This window comes from Amphiura filiformis, chromosome 15 (genome assembly GCF_039555335.1).
Source record: "Amphiura filiformis chromosome 15, Afil_fr2py, whole genome shotgun sequence".
NCBI classification, from domain to species: domain Eukaryota; kingdom Metazoa; phylum Echinodermata; class Ophiuroidea; order Amphilepidida; family Amphiuridae; genus Amphiura; species Amphiura filiformis.
The window spans coordinates 35,312,511-35,329,533 of NC_092642.1; positions in this window are offsets into that span (position 1 = coordinate 35,312,511).

Genomic DNA, 17,023 nt, shown 5'->3' on the forward strand with positions numbered 1-17,023 from the left:
ACAGTCAAATTTGTAGCAATTTATGTTGGAATTTATGCCAATCTTCAACAAGGAATGCATGTGACAATAGGCTCAATAATGATGACAGTGAAATCCCAAACTAATGCACGGCCCACTTTGAACACTGAAATACATCAATTGCATTTAATATCGGCTCTCTATTGTCACCACGGGTTAATGTTGATCTACATGTAGCGCATACACGACAAACATGCGGAAAGTGGGTCAAGTTCGTCAACTTTACGCCACGCCACGTGCCTTGTGGCCTCCTGGGTTCAAACGAGCAGCATGATACAATACCGTTTTTACCCCACTTCTGTTCTCCTTGCGTTTTTCTGTGTCTCAACTTCTAAAGTTTTTGGCTGATAGATGCATTGGAGGGGGTCTGTGTCAAATCTCCCGTCTTACAAGTAATGTGGTTTCATGATCTGGCAAGGAATGTCCACCGCAGAAATGCCTTTATCGTGACAATATCGTGAGACTATTCGAGAAAAATTCACAAATTTGAAATTTTACAGAATTTGCTTTAGTATCTATAGGCCTACTTCAAATGCACACATGTAGGGCTACACAACATTTAAGGCGGATGGGAGTAAAATATTTTCTTTCAGAAGGGAAATTTATCTATTTTAGAAATAAGATTGTGTCATGCAACAGACATTTCCTAAATGAAATCACAGCGGGAAAATGCTGCATTTCTTGGAATTCGAATACAATGTAACTGCGCATTAAAAGGATCAGTGAAGGGTGTAACAGACAAACTATGTATTTTCATCTAGACTAGACTGTTGCCTGAAGAATGACCTGTAAAAGTGCATTGACCGCAACAATAAAAACATGCCAATATAGTCTTTAATGCATAGGTCTATGTACGATAGTTCAAAATCGTGAAGTTAAGAAGTGAAGTAGCTCAAAATTTGTAAAAATTACCACTTTTACAGAATACCGGTAAATGCACTTTGTTTCGTTCTATTTTAGGAGACTGAATCAGAAAAGACAGTATCTGCTCACACTGCAATGTAATTATTTACACTTACTGCCTTTTTACTTGAGGGCAGCTATGTACAGCCCGTAGCCCTTTTCCTGATTAAATTTCTTTGTCCATTTATCATAATGAAATATGCAGGAAGCAGTTACTTTTGATTTGCACACGTATGTGTCCTACTTACAATTCCATGTTTGACTTTCTAATAAACGGGAAATGCACAATGTGCAGTGAGCAAATTTAATTTACCGTCAATGATTTCAGTGCTACATACAGGGCCTATTTTAAAATACTGGTACTTAGAAAATAAAAAAAATATTGGTTCAGACAAAATGTAGGATGGCTCAGAAAAACTATCATTGATCCTGGGACTACCAACACTTTGGGGAAAAAAAACCAAGAAAGAAAATCAGTATTTTCGTGGTAAGAAACTTTCAGAAAATGAAAAAGAATTCACATTTTTGAAGCACAAATTGAATTGAAATTGATCCAATTCAATTAACTTCAAAAAACTGCAAACAAAATAATTAAATGAATAGACAATTTTATACTTTTGCCATTTACTAAAATTTACACACAGACAAATATTACAAGTTATAAATGTCAGTATTTTTGAGCTTACTGACCTTCTTACAAAACAAGGAAACTATAACCCTGACCCTTTTAGTCATGCTACAACTCAAGGCAAATCATTAATAGTGTCAACATATTAAGAATAAGAAATACTACAAATTCAATGAAATAGTCTTCCAATGTATCTATGGAAGCAGTGCGACTGTTAGACAAATGCAGAAGGCCTATTTTTACATTTTACTTCAATTATTGTATATTGTGAATCACATGTATGAAAAGATAAATTTTTCTAAAAAAATACCATATTTTCTAGTACTTGGTAGAATATATACAAGGGGCTGTTCCGGTTGAAATCCATACACCCCCTATGGAAGACATGTTTTTAATCTCCAACACAAGGAGGATAGCTTTCAGATGGAGTCGCCCATTCAGGTAACCCCATTTGAAATTCCCACCATGTAAAGAGAAACCTTGTGCAAATTGGCAGGACACACACTATGAACCACAATGGCCTCATCCCAATGCCATAGTCCAATAACCTCAATTAAACAATCATAGTGCAAAATTTGACCTTAAGTTGCAGAGTATGAGTTTTTGTACCCAAGTTTTCAAAGGTCATTCAATGAATGTACAAATGTATTGGAGCTAAAGAACTGTGCACTAATACTATAGATGAGAATGTTTTGGATCCTAGTGACTGACTTCCAAGCAAGCAAACAAAGATACCCTAAGCTTTTCAGACCTATTCAGGCATTCACAACCTGTTGTTCAAATGTTCAAGGTGAATGCTATGGAAATGGTTATAGTAAGGTCAACAGACAGGTATGATCTGCCACTTAGGGTCAAAAGCTAAAAATAACTCAATTGTTACTAAATATGAACTGATTTATTAATATGTGCACACAGTTTCTCCATCATGTCCAAGTTTAATACCTATAGGCCTATATAATTATTTTAGTTTCCTGTATGTAGGCCCCCTATGTAGTGGCGGTACCATATTTTTTTTTCGGTAGAGGACGTTTTGGGAAAAGTGAATTTCAAAAAGTGGAAATTTACGTTAAGTTTTGGGCTTGAGGGCTTAAAATAGTTAATCCCCCCGCCCCGCAAAAGGACCTCCCACACCTCCAAATGTAGCTCTATTTTCCTAAACATTTCATCAAGACTAAGGCAGATGTACACCCGCAACATGAACACCTACAAATCCACATTTATATGTAGGCCGACATCTGATGACACATTCATCATTTCAAGAGGCAAGACAATCATGGAGGATGAAAACATTCACTCCAATGCTGTACCATCACCTTCATGTTCACAATCAGCACTCATACATCACAGGGCATTAACCTACACTGCCAAGAAAGTGCCAAGCCACTACTGCCAGACATCACCCACATTTAACCAGTGGTAATTATATTGCTATTTATACACATACAGAGACATTTGTTGTGTCTGGGTTTCACTTGGGTTTGATTGTACTACCAGATTGTTGAGGTGGTGTCCTTAAATGCCCTAGCCGGTGATTACATAATCAAAAGGTTGGAAAGTTGCCCCAAATGTGCGCTGTCTGTGTTGGACAATACAGCAGCGAGATGACTGTACTTTTCCAGCTCCAGTGAAGTATGGTAGACATTTCGCTGGATTGTAGACTTTGTGGTCAAGCCGCAGCACAATGTACGTAACATCACGTCCCTGGAAATACCTGTTCATGTTAGGTCAACCAACACTTTGGGAAAACCAATATTGCATAATCTCCATGGTATGCTTCAGGGGACAAACCAAAATAATAATTGATGAAGCCTTGGAACAGTATGGGAAAATGTTAGGGAAGCCATCTGAGAAGGAGTGGTGCAGCCTACCATCCTCCAGAAAGGGGACTGTGCTTTCTACTGGCACACACTAGCCTAGTCCGAGGTGCTCTGACGATAACACTCCGATCGCCAGGCAATCTACGTTTGTGGGACAACGAAAACGCTACGTGAACGAGCTAACACTAGCCTAGCTCTAAGCATACTGACACTGCTTTTTGGCAGAGGGAATAGAAGGAAGGAAGGAAGGAAGGAAGGAAGGAAGGAAGGAAGGAAGGAAGGAAGGAAGGAAGAAGATGATGTGAAAAGTTGTTTACTTCGGACTGGTTAAGAACCAAGGACCCCTCTCTCAGATGCCACCGACAAGACCAGGGATAGCAAGCCATATGGCACTGGCCGTTTGGTTCTACATGTATGCTCCGATCATTGCACAAACACATCATTTGGGATGCCTGCGCTTGCAGTTGCTTCGTGCTGTGGTATTTTGCGGTCTTTAACAGTGTTAGGGTTAAAAGATCTTCCCAACAATCTTGTAGGCCTACATGTACGCCTACATGCATCATCAACAACCTGATTTATGTCATGTGGTACCAAAATGTATAAACCAACAAAATGTATCCATGGTAAAATATTTAAAATAGCATTGGAATTCTTGGTTTCCAATTCAAAATGGTTTCATCTCCAACGGAATAGGTCAATAACCTCCATACAAAATCACACATCAAACCTTGACTTCGTGTTGGGGGTATAAGTTTTTGTACCCAACAAGCTCAAACAATCACGAGTATACAGTTACAGGCACATTTCGGCTGAAGAACTTTGTACTTGCAGTTGAGGATGTGGATCATGTTGTAGGTCTTTTAATGCAACTCAAAACATAAATCACAAAACAATGTCAAATGTTTCTTTAGCTCTCAAAGTTTCAAAAAAAATTTAAAAATTCGAAAATTTCAGAATTGTACATTTTCATGACCATATTTGGAATCAACATGAAAAATGCATTAAAATGAGTACAAACAAGCCTAGTATTGGTTCAGTGGTTCTTAAGATAGCTCTTAATATCTTGAGAAAATATCTCAAAACTACCAGATTGTTGAGGTGGTGTCCTTAGGGATCCTTAAATGCCCTAGCCGGTGATTTTTTATGTTGAATCCTATGGCTAGCATGCAGAGCATTAATGTTCCTGAACTAGTACTGTTGCTCCCTTCTCACATCACAAGTAGAATGTCATAGCCTCTGCCACATAACTCTCTGCCTCCCGTTTGTCACCATTTGTCGACCTCTGACCCTTGCAGGTGAATCGGAGGCCACATTGTCTGCAGATGAGAGTTTGTTTAGATCTCACATGACACAGGTAGGGTACATCCTTCCTGATGGTATGTGAATAGTACATGTTTTGATATGGTGTATTCTCGACCATGGAGTAAATTTTCTAATTGGCCTGAAATGTCAGGCCCTCTTAATAATTTAATGCGGTATCATGGTACATTGCAAATCAACTGGTATGCAATTATTTTGTGGACAATCCCACTATGTACTCATGGTACGTTACTCCCACTCCCAGCCTTCTGGTGTAGATTTCATTTTGACATTGGGGATGGGATTTGTGTAAAAATTCTGAAGTAGAGAGAATCTAGTGCTAAAATAGTCAAATATGGCGTAAATTCGAACAAATTTGTGTGAAAATCTGCACTTTTTAAAACTAAAATGGCCAAAATATGCTGTTACTTTGGTCCAAAACACATGCACAGCACCAACATTGGGAGGGGGGATAATTGTATGCACACCCCCTATCAACCCCCGTGATTTACGCCTAATAGAGGAATATATTAGCTATTGACAATTCAGAATAAAAATGGTCAAATTTACATCATGAAATGTCAAGTTTGGAAAAACTTTCCATTCCAACAAAAGTATGCTCAAAATGTGGAAATTAAATGAATCCTTCAGAATTATATTATTTCGAAATTTGTGGTAATTTATATGATCTTTACTTCAATAGCAGAATATTATGCATCCAGGCCACTATATACGATGGCCAAGAAATGCTCCTATGGTGTAGCGCACTGAGTTGATCCAACTAGGTAACATCGATATCAAAGCAGGAAAATTCTACACATTTTAACCTGTGCTATCTTACATGTACATTGTACATCTCTTTTCTTGCAGTTGAGACATGACGTCAGAGGGCCGAGTTGCGTCACTGGAGCCCTACACATGGGGAAATATGTAAACACATTACAAATTCCATGTTCTAGTGTACATGGATTACTGTATAGCCGAGGTGTATACATTATTCTACAAGTGAGAGACCGCAGCGTGCATCGCAAACTTACAGAATATGATTGTATTCCAAATTGTCTCAGTGAATATAGTTTTACGTGTATAAACACGTCCTTCTAGATGTTTCTGTGTTCTTACTTTCGTTGCACATTGCAAAACAAAGTTGTTCGGGATGATGACGAAATAATTGTTTTCAAAATTTTCAGGCAAATTAAATGAGCACGAAAGTGATTTTTGGAGTGGCCATTCAAATGTGCGAATTTCATAATCACAACGGTTTACACTTTGCAGGTAATTCATTTTGTTTCTGATAAAACGATTTTGGACAATTTTTGTTGAAAATGTTAAGAACCAGCCTACTTCACAGGACAAAAAAAATTACATAATGTAACTTCATGATGCCTTTAAAACTCCAGGTACATGTAAATGATGCCATGCTACCCTGGGAAAATAATGTTTGGATAAGTTCACATAAATGTCAAAAATGTACAGTACTCACTAAACTGTACTCCATAAATAATTAATTGTGAATAGTAAACCCATACATTTGTACAAGTTCATGCCTGATACTCATCCCGCCCTTTCCTGCCACTTTCCAGAACAGACAACTACGTCCCTCTTGTTACTATGGCGATTGTTGCTATGGAAGCACTTGGATGGAATTATGAACAGGTGAAACAGAGGATGAGGTAGATTTTAAGTCTGTTGACTCATGAAATAGAGACTTTATTATTAGTTTCAAGCAACTTCATTGATCAGTGTTTTAAGAATTAATATGATATTTGTGCAAGTGAGCTTTTGATGTACCGTGTTGAGCAGGCCCGTATGGTAGCCAAGGGGTGGGGAGAGGTGTGGGCCTGGGTGTGGGGTGTGCCATGCACCCACATAATAAAGGTGCCTGTCCACTTTTTCGTGAATATTTACATCTGATTTGTCCAAAATGATCCCAATTTGGATGAAAAATTCACATTAAAACTATTTCCACTTAATTTGACTCAAAATATGCCAATCAAAACTTTTTTAGCAAGCTGATTTTTTAAAAAAAAAATGCCCAAATTTTGAACATCCTGGCTATGGGCTGATTGGTATTGAGTATGTTTTGCATAAATCCAAATCAATAAAGGTATCCATCATACATAATGGTAACAGAGTGCCCCTGACGATCATTTTGAATTGTTGAGGTGGCTTGATTTGAGCAGATAGCCGGGGATGTGTCCTACCTCCATGATCCTACTAAGTATCCCTGCTGATTAAATGCTCTTCACAGCTCAAATACGTTTTTAACTAATTAATAAAAGGCTAAATTGAAATTAATTAATATGCACTACATAATACAGCAAATATGTACAGATGTTACCAATGCCAATGACATCAGCAAACAACAAGGACATTAGGACAAGGACATTAAATACCATACACAAATATAGCTCTTTACATGCACATTGAAAATTATTACATTGTACACATCGACTGCATGACTAAATTGACATGTACAGAGATATTACTAATTAATATCACTTGGTTTAATTAAAATATGCTTTCAAATGAATTTTTAATACTATAGGAAAATAATTGCACTGGTTTTTTGATATGAACACTGCGAAATTGACAAAAATCGAAATATCTATATATATATAACCGAGTATGTTACAATTCCAATCTAGATATGGTTGGCACGGCTCCAACGTGCGTATAAATAGCCACGTGGTATCAAGCAGACAAAATACTACACTGGGAAATGCCCGTCAAACAGACATTCTTATATAGACTGATGTTGGGCGCAGCCAGGCAAGCGCTTCATTCACAGAAAAAAAAAAATATATAATTGTGAATCTGAACGAAACTTGGCTCTATAGTCGATTTGCAATATAATATTATTGTGATTTTTATACCTGATGCTAAATTTGAACAATTGTCAGCCAAAAGAGACTACTTTTATTATCATTGGTCTGTTTGTGTCAGCACTGGTTTGTGTAAGCATATATCGTCAAAAAAGTATTGTGCAAATGTGGTTTGCCTTTGCACCTGCTAATCATACTACATTGTATACTCCTTCATACATATTTAATTGTTATTTGCACACATATTTAATTTTATCATGAGTAATACATTTACTATGGTATTACTACCCACTAAATTTCGATCCCCACAAAACAAATTTTAAACATTTATATTGTATTTTTGTACAGGTTTTACTTTTTTTAATTGCATTTTTTTAAATGTTTCATAAATGATAAATCACAACAATATAGCAATTAGCATGACTTGACCATTAAAATTAATAAGACACTGAGATATCAGAAGTAACATACCGTAGTGTAAAATAAAAGACAAACAGTTTTGCAATTATGTCAATCCTGCAATTCTTTTGAAGCCATTTTAAAAATCAGTTTAAGATCAAAATAAATGTGAAATTTTTCTTCTTCCTATGTAAATATTCCACACACCAATGCCTCAACACAATATATTGATTATCACATAGCAGCACAAATTCTTCCCTGCCAGTGTTTATGCCTCATTTGATATGCGAACTGTCAAGGAAATGCTAATTCATGCAGGGATACCATTTGTGTGTGTATGCAGGGGTGTGTTGTGTCTATGCACTGTGACAAAGCCGGCTTTTGAATACACTAAATTCGTGATTCAAGCTGAAAAATTGAATTGTCTGAAATGTGACCTCATAATAGTTTCATATTAAAAAGCTATGACACTATAAATAGCATGGTTTATTTAATATACCCACATAAAGTGCTACGTGATAAGTAACACGTTTGTTGAGTTTTAAATTTTTTTATAGGTGATTTATTTTATTGTTTATTTTGATTTTTCAAAATTATTTAAAATGTGTGATTTTAAAGCAAATATTTTTGAAACGCAATGAAGATAATTATCTTGAACATATTGCAGGCCAACCTGGCAAATTAAATTAAATTAAATTAATCATTATAACTATAATTTGAGATTATTTTATGTCATTAAAATGACTAAAATTGATCACCGAAAATAAATCGGCTAAAAATAAAATTAACATAATTTCAGGTCCATTTTTCAAGTCAACTTATGTAAATTAGATTATCAGATGTTGGACTCATACAGATGTAAATCAAATTATGCTATTTAAAACTTTTTTTGAAAGGTAACTAAATAATATGATTCTCAAATTGACTAGTTATTAAATTTCATAATCTAGCAACAAGTTAAACTAAAGGGGATTCAATTTTAAAACATTTGTGGTGTTGGCACCCTAGTAATCAATCACACTGCAATTAAAAACATACCAATTTTCAAATCATGCATATATTATTTTGATCAAGTGCAATGAAAAAATACCAGTTTTCAAATCATGGGCATATTTTTCACACCAATTTCCAAATCATAAGCATATTTTTACAAATCATGCCAGCCCACACTTTCCCAATCAAAATAAAATCCACCCTGATTTGAAATAATCTACTCCCAATTTGTATCAGCATGGAGTACTATTCACGGCAACCATTATCTTTTGCAAACTGGTCCGTCCGTCTGCGAGCAGAATACAGTAATATAAACACTTGACATTTCAGATACCGGCGTACATGCCTGAAATACGACGTCATCGTCATCTTGCCTGCCTGGCCGGGTTACTTGTCATTCCGCTGCACAGCAAGTCTAGCAATATCTACTATGTACTCTGACTCACATAAATAAACTGCTAATTTTAATGACCCACTTATTTTCGTGCAATACCAATTAAACAAAATATAAAATATCAGGACATCCACAAATCAATTAAATTCAAATTATCTATTTAAACATAAATGCAATAAATATAGGCCCTATTCAAATTTTTACACAAGTTTTGAAGAAATGTTTGCAATTTTTTTTAAAATAATGCAATTTTAAATTTAAATTGCTGCAAAATATACATGTTCTTGATATTTAAATGAGATACTTTTAATAGCAGAAAGCTAATCATGAATGAAAATTGTTGCAAAAAATATTAAGTGTTTCTAGTGCCCTGATGGCTTTGCTCATTAGTATGCGTAATATATCAGGCCAAATCAATCGTAGCTGTGGCCGATGTGAGCTTGCTTGCCTGCAGAGAAAGCATGCTAGCGAGGAGTGCTGATGCTGGCGATGAATTCACTCAAGTTTGGCTGCTCGTTTATATCGGCATGCCCTGTCATATTATTTGAAAACTGGACAAATTACTTTTTATTGATTTGCTTTAAGATGGTGCTTTATTTTGTTGCCACACAAATTTTTTTTTTAAGAATTCTGTGTCGTGATTGTTGGATTTGGTTTAAAACTCGAAATGTTTTGAATTATAATCAAGTTGGATTACTCTATTTGCGCCTCAACTGCTGGGTGATTTAGTTCAGCCCACAGGGTACATTAGTAGTAAATTCTGGTTGTTTGCCATAGAGGTGAAAAAGCAGGTGATGCATGGATTTTTTTCTCTAAAACATCTTTTATATTTGGGCCAAGTAGAAATAAATAGATGTTTCTCATCTGGGTTTCAAAAAAAAAAAGAGGAGGAGGAGGAGGAGTTTTTATAAATTTTTAATCGATATAGGTGTAAATACCCATAATAGGCCCTGTATTTAGTGTATAAAAATATTGCCTGTAAAAAGGAGGAGGCCTATTTCATTTGAGCTTTTTTCTTAAAAAAAACGTTTATAACGGAATAATTAAAACAAAATAAAATTGAACTTGAAGTGGCCTCAAAATAGGTAGTGAGATCTTGAAGGACAAGAAACATGTTTTCTTTTTTACTCGGCCTTGTACATTTTTGCTGCTTTATTATTAGAACTCTTTGTGTTAAAAAATACAAACTATCCGCCTTTAGTTTGGGTAACTAATATGTCCACATTAAAAGTGATAAAAATGAGAAGAAAAAAAAAATACCAGTAATAGATGAAATTATTTTAAACAATATTAGTCTTTGTCTGCAAACTCATCTTACCAACATGAAAACAAAATGCAATTTTATTTTTTATCTAGCAAACAATATATAAGCCAACTACCCTTTCTAATTATGTGAAAGATTTATTTATACCCTTGCTTCTTGTGCGTGAACTGAGTGCATAACGTACACATGATAACCCATTTCGTGACCGCACATAATCAAACCATCCAACACGCTCCACACACAACACAAGAAAAAGACAGATATAGAGAGTGCAAGAGCCCTGGGGGGTCCTAGGTTTTCATAATCCCATCGTTAGCAATTCTCGTTATAAAATGACTCGCTATGTGGTGCAAAACTATGATGAAAGAGAAGAGACTGTAGAATAGGCAACACGATCTGACTTTGCACAGTGCGGTCGCAGTATGTAGACTCGCTGTGATTCCACAGTGCTTAGGTTAAAGCCCTAGGCATTCGCTACTCACTAAATGTCACCGTTTGCAGAGAGCCATCTTATTCTCTACCTGTGTCTAGGGCTGACTGATATTGTATACACCGTATTGCGTACACGAACGCTAGCTTAAATAAATCCCTTGTATCAACAACAATATAATATCTAACTCGGCATTATCATATTATGATCACTTATCACCAGTGTTGTTGTGGAGTATTATATGCTCAAATAGATACATGACCGAAAGACGAGACACAAAATAAAAATGTAGAATAAATAAGAAATCTGGTATTTGCTTCTTAGGTTGTTCTACTTGCATGAGGTTATTACATAAATTGCTCCAAATACAGTCGATGCTTCTGTCTCTTTAAACTCCTTTAAAATAACAAACACGTAGCTCATATTTTGTTGTCTTAATGTGCAACACGGATCATTCATCTTTACATAGCCTTGAAACAAGTGTATTTTTCCTTCAAAAAATCACATAATTTAATTTAACGAAGCTCGTTAAAATACCATTTAGAAACCTTATTAAAATTATGTAAATATTGTTTTTTTCACATTTTCTTGATAAATATGCTTGAATGTTTGTTTTCTGAATTGACTCTCTTCACAAACCTTGTCACAGCATAATTTTATAAATTGTGAAAATAAAGTGAACAATAATTTTGAAATGACAGTAAATAAATTTGGAAAATATTGATGCTCAAGCAACAACCTCAGTTAAAAATTGGGCTATTCCACTTGAAATCCACATCCTATGGAAGACATGACCTAAATCTCCCACAAAGGGGTGTAGATTTCAAATGGAGTCACCCATTCAGGTAACCCATTTCAGATTCACACTCCCTGTGTGGAAGATTAAGGCAATGTCTTCCACAGGGGGTATGGATTTCATCTGGAATAGCCCGCTCTGTGATCAATATAAATTTTCTCCTCTAGGGCATAATTTTTTCTTCATAATCAAAGTACCTCTTTCCCCAGATAATTTCACATAAATTTTACAAGAACGAATACACTGCACTTGCTGCACTACAGCCATAGATTTTTAGGGTCTATGCTACAGCGATGATGTTAAATTCCAGTCAGTCACGATCCTGTGTCACAATCGATATAATGCATGGCTACAAAAAGCATTTTAAATCACTCGCTTATATGCGGAGACTGTGCAATATCTTCTCACTGGAAAGAGCAGGAGTACAGTACTGTGTATGGTAACTAATTAGGCACGGCATTATGACTTTTTGGACGGAACAAAGAGATCATTACATGATAAAAATATTAGGGATTTATTATGACTGGTATGACGGTATCTGACAGGAGGGTATGTTATCATGATTATGGTCAAATATATCCTGGTTTTAAGTATCATGATGATTTGTGTTTTATCGGACTGGTTACAAAAATAAATTCAGGCAAAGGTCTTTGCTTGAACTACTCTCAAATCTAGCTACATGTAGAGTTGTAGACCTTTATAATTTTATCATTTGATTTTAATTCCACAATATTTTTGAAGTTTATTAGGCCAAGTAAAATAAAAAACATGTTTCACGTCCGGGTTTTTGAAAAAAAGGAGGAAGAGGGGGCTTTTTATTTTCTATTTTTTATTGCAAAATTGGTGTAAATACCCATAATTAGAGCTATTTTAGCATATACAATAATGCCTGGAAAAAGGAGGAGGCCTCTTTTTATTTGTTGTTCTGAGAGGTAGCCCTCCTCTAATGATCACAAAACCTTCCAAAAGTGTTTATTGTATATTAGCAAGGCTATAGAAAGCATCTCTACTTCCTAGACATATTTTTTGAAAAGTTATAACTGAATTTCAAAAAATAAAAAAATAATTGAAGAAACCTCAAAAAAGGAAGCGGAGGGGACGTGAAACATGTTTATTTTTTTTATTTGGCCTTAAATGTTATTTTTTTCATTACAAATTTATTGTTGATTATTATTATTATAGTAATAAAAAACTAATATTAATAATATTAATAATTATCATAAATTGTATTTCAGTCTAAACAAAATTTTAGTTTTAAAATAATATTGACGCTTGCCCTGGTACAAAGTAAATAATACATTTTGAGTACAGAGAAAATGGAAGTCTCCATTATCTATACATGACTTAGCAAGCATCAAATAGTTCCAGCTATTCTGCAGTAAGTTACTCTAATTTGAATATCCATGAATTTAATTAATATCTTCAGTGACCCATTTTTTTTCAATCATAAGAAAATAAGATTATGTCCAATTCAATAGCCACATGCCCAGCAACCGGTAATAGTTCAATCACTGTAATTCATTTTGTGAAATCAGGCTTTAGTTTTCAGAGCTGTGTAGGCTATATGAATTTGTTTACAACATACAATATGTACATGGTACATGTATTCCAGCTCTGATGGTATTCTGTGCCTTATTGCTGGTCTTCCTCTTACCTTAACCTGCAATTGAGAAGGCCAACTACATGTAGGCAGTGGTGCCACCACGGGGGGTGGGGTGGGTGGGGTGGTGAGGGGCAAATTCCCCCTCAGTAAAAACCCAAAATTACAAAAATTTTCACTTTTGGCAGCAATTTTGCGCAAAATTTGTTGATTCCCCCCCCCCCCGAAATTCACTTTGCCCCCTCAATACTCCCCCTGATAAATAATCTGGCGCCGCCACTGCATGTAGGCCTACTTCCTACAACATGAAAACCAGGTCATGTTTAACACTGGCCTTTGACTTCAGCCAGTAAGAGTGTACATGGTTTCAGTAATGCAACATCTGGTGCAAATTGCAAATCTTGCTTTTACAAGTGCACCAGTTTGTACAGGTAAGCATTGCAATGAATATATCTTGTTGATTTTAGAAATCTACAATTACCTGGTTTCAGTTTAGAACTTCACCAGGAAATCACATTAAATTTTAAGTTATAAACTTGGCTTGGCTGTGAGGTTACAGACTGAATGGATGATGGAATTTCAATGAATATTTCATGGATCAAAGGAAAGACAAGTAAAAGTGGGGAAAATGAAAATATGACACTCTGTAGGCCTACATATGTAGGCCCTATATGGGGATGTACAGTAAGCCAAAAAATTAAGGTACCAGTTATGTTCACCCCTGCATATCATAATTATGTCCATTGTCCAAATTAAAACAAGCAGCCAAGACCTGTGTACTCTTTAGCTCTGATTTAAGACCTTACTTGTTGAAATTGGCTGAGAATGAAAGAAACGGTAACTAAAAACCTAATGAAGAAACGAAATAAAAAGTTGCACTTTTGTGTTCTAATCAATGAAAGCACGACGCTGGTTTTAACATGCTAATCAATGGAAGCGCTGCGCTAGTTCTCTTGTTCACGAACGCTTTGTGTACAAATCAATAGGGCATTTAACGCAGCAAACTGCAACTTTTACATTGGTATCTTCCTTAGGTTTCGGGATCGCCGTGTCTTTATTTCTTGAACAATTTCAACGAATGAGGTCTTAAATTCGAGCTAAAAGATGCAGCTATTGGCTGTTGGTTCCAATTTTGACATATCTGTCTAAAGGATATACAACAGGTGAACATAACTGGTACCTTAATTTTTTGGCTTACTGTATAATACAGTGGGAGAGTGTTACCATGTGGAAAATTATGGAAAGTAAAATTTAATCATTTACAATTTTCCATACTATGTATGTACAATGTACATGTATGCATGTAATATACATGCATACATTGTACATGTATTGAAAATTGTAAATGATTTCATGGAAGTTGGAACAGGTCTCCTGTGGTAAGTATCAGTGTATTCTTATCACCAAATGTGCCTGAAGGTGTACCAGCGACCATGTACATACACATGTACGCAACTACGCATATTCGAAGAAACTGACGGACATCAACCAACATGTAAACATACATACAGTAATCGCAGTATCAATAGAATAGGATGACCTTCACTACTACCACATGGCCGACACCTAGCAAAATGTGATGTCATCTCCAACACTAAAATTCATCTGCGTCACGTGACTGGCTTCGTCATCGGTTTGACATGTGGGGGTTTCCTGCTTAGCAAAAGTGAATGTATGCAGTGATAGAGATAGCCTGCTTTCTATTTTCGGTGTCACTGGTATTCAGATCGGCCCAGTCTCAAAAGATTCTATTTTTAGGAAAGCAGAGTGGGTGCACAATGTAAATAATGTGCGTTAATTTTAGCTCTCTGGCATAGAATCTGGTTTTGGTAGCTCCTCTGGGAATTTGATGATTAATATTTTTTAATGAAAATTATTTTAACTGCAAAAATGTCAATCATGTTTTAATGGCTTGAAGGATAATTTGTCTACCGGTACAAACATACATGTACCATTTGACTCACTTCGATTATATCGGCATCATGCACCTACACACAGGTCCAGTGAGTGATACATACATATGTAGGGCTATCATTTAATTTTGAAGAAGCTTTCTTTCAAATTTGATGACCCCTTAAATTAGTCACCAAATAAGCTTACTGACCAAACAATTTAGTAAGCTTAATGCTTGCTTGTAAACAAAATTCATTTGAAAAAAAAAAGAGGCAAAAATATTTAACCACCCTTTTATTTGTACATATTCCAAGACAAAACTGATCTCAATTTGACCTGGGTACGCATGTATTACATCATCAGGAAATGTTCTGTACAAGCTCTGCCTACTATCAACAACTAACAATATCCTTTCCAAATAGAGGTAATTTATTAATAGAACCATTTTCACAATGATTCAGTACATGTATGTTTTTATAGCCTACATTTACTGCAGATGCCAGTATCAGAATTCAGAACTGACCCGACCAGTGCCCACTCCGCAACGTAGCGCGCGTATGTTCACTGGCACGGCATGCCTCCATTCACCCGAACCCTAACCCTTCCAACTGAACTGACAGGTTAGGATTGATGGCATTTCGGACTAACGGGGAGTCCCCTTGCAGATAAACTGAGTTAAGTGTTTAACCAGTATTTAAGCTTTCCAAATCAAAATCACAACAGTTTATTTGAAGCAAATCACAATGTTAATTTGAAGTTCACTTTTTGTTTTTCCATATAAACACCCCCAAATGATTTCAAGATCCCTCACTAACAAAATCCAAACATAAGCGTGTACATGTACATACACTTTCCATTTCCATTTAGTACAAATATTTAGTACAAACAAACACATAGCAGTTTTGTGTATTATTATATTTGCAAGCTGCATTTGTTTCAATAAATGCCTCTTCATGGCATACAGGACATAAGCATTTCCTCTGAAAGCGACTAGTAAATGCACAGCTTCCTGAGTTTTTCATTGACCCTTCCTACACTACATGGTGTTTACAGCACCGCATTCTAATTATGTAGGTGACTCAGTATTTAGCTATCTTCCTTGTATGATTTTAACTCAAGATTAGTTTATATCTGAATGTTTAGAATTTAAATGTTTTGTGTATTTTTTTTGCAATATATGCTAATTCAAATGTAGAAAAGATAATCTATAAAGTCAAGATTAGTCAAAAGTGAAACTTCAACTTCCATGTCGATCAAACTTGTAAACATTTTGTGGTTTTGGCAGGAGCTATAAATAAGTTAAGTTTAAAATCTGTTTTTGTTTCTACCATACATGTAGGCAGTTTCCTGATTTGTACAGCACTTTAATTCAACCAAGCATTCCTTGCCATGTACATGTAGCTTTAGAGCTATAATACTAATAGGCCTATTGAAATATATCACCCTACATGATTGCTCCCCTAATGTAGCCTATCAAGTTGATGGCAATCCTAACGGTAAAGTTACCGATTGCATTCCATGAAATTTTCATGAACAAAGTTTCCATTTCTATAATATTTACAGTAATTTCTTGGCCAAACTGGAACATTCGCGTTGCGTCCATGTAGCGTACTAAGCGTGTACGCAATGTAAGGCGCGTGTATGCTTTCTTCTGTACCGCGTTATATTCGCGCGTGTTGAACGCGGAGCCACTAGCGTTTATAGTGTTCCAGTTTGGCCATGAAATTACTGTAAATATTATAAGACAGTAATTCAAAATTACAT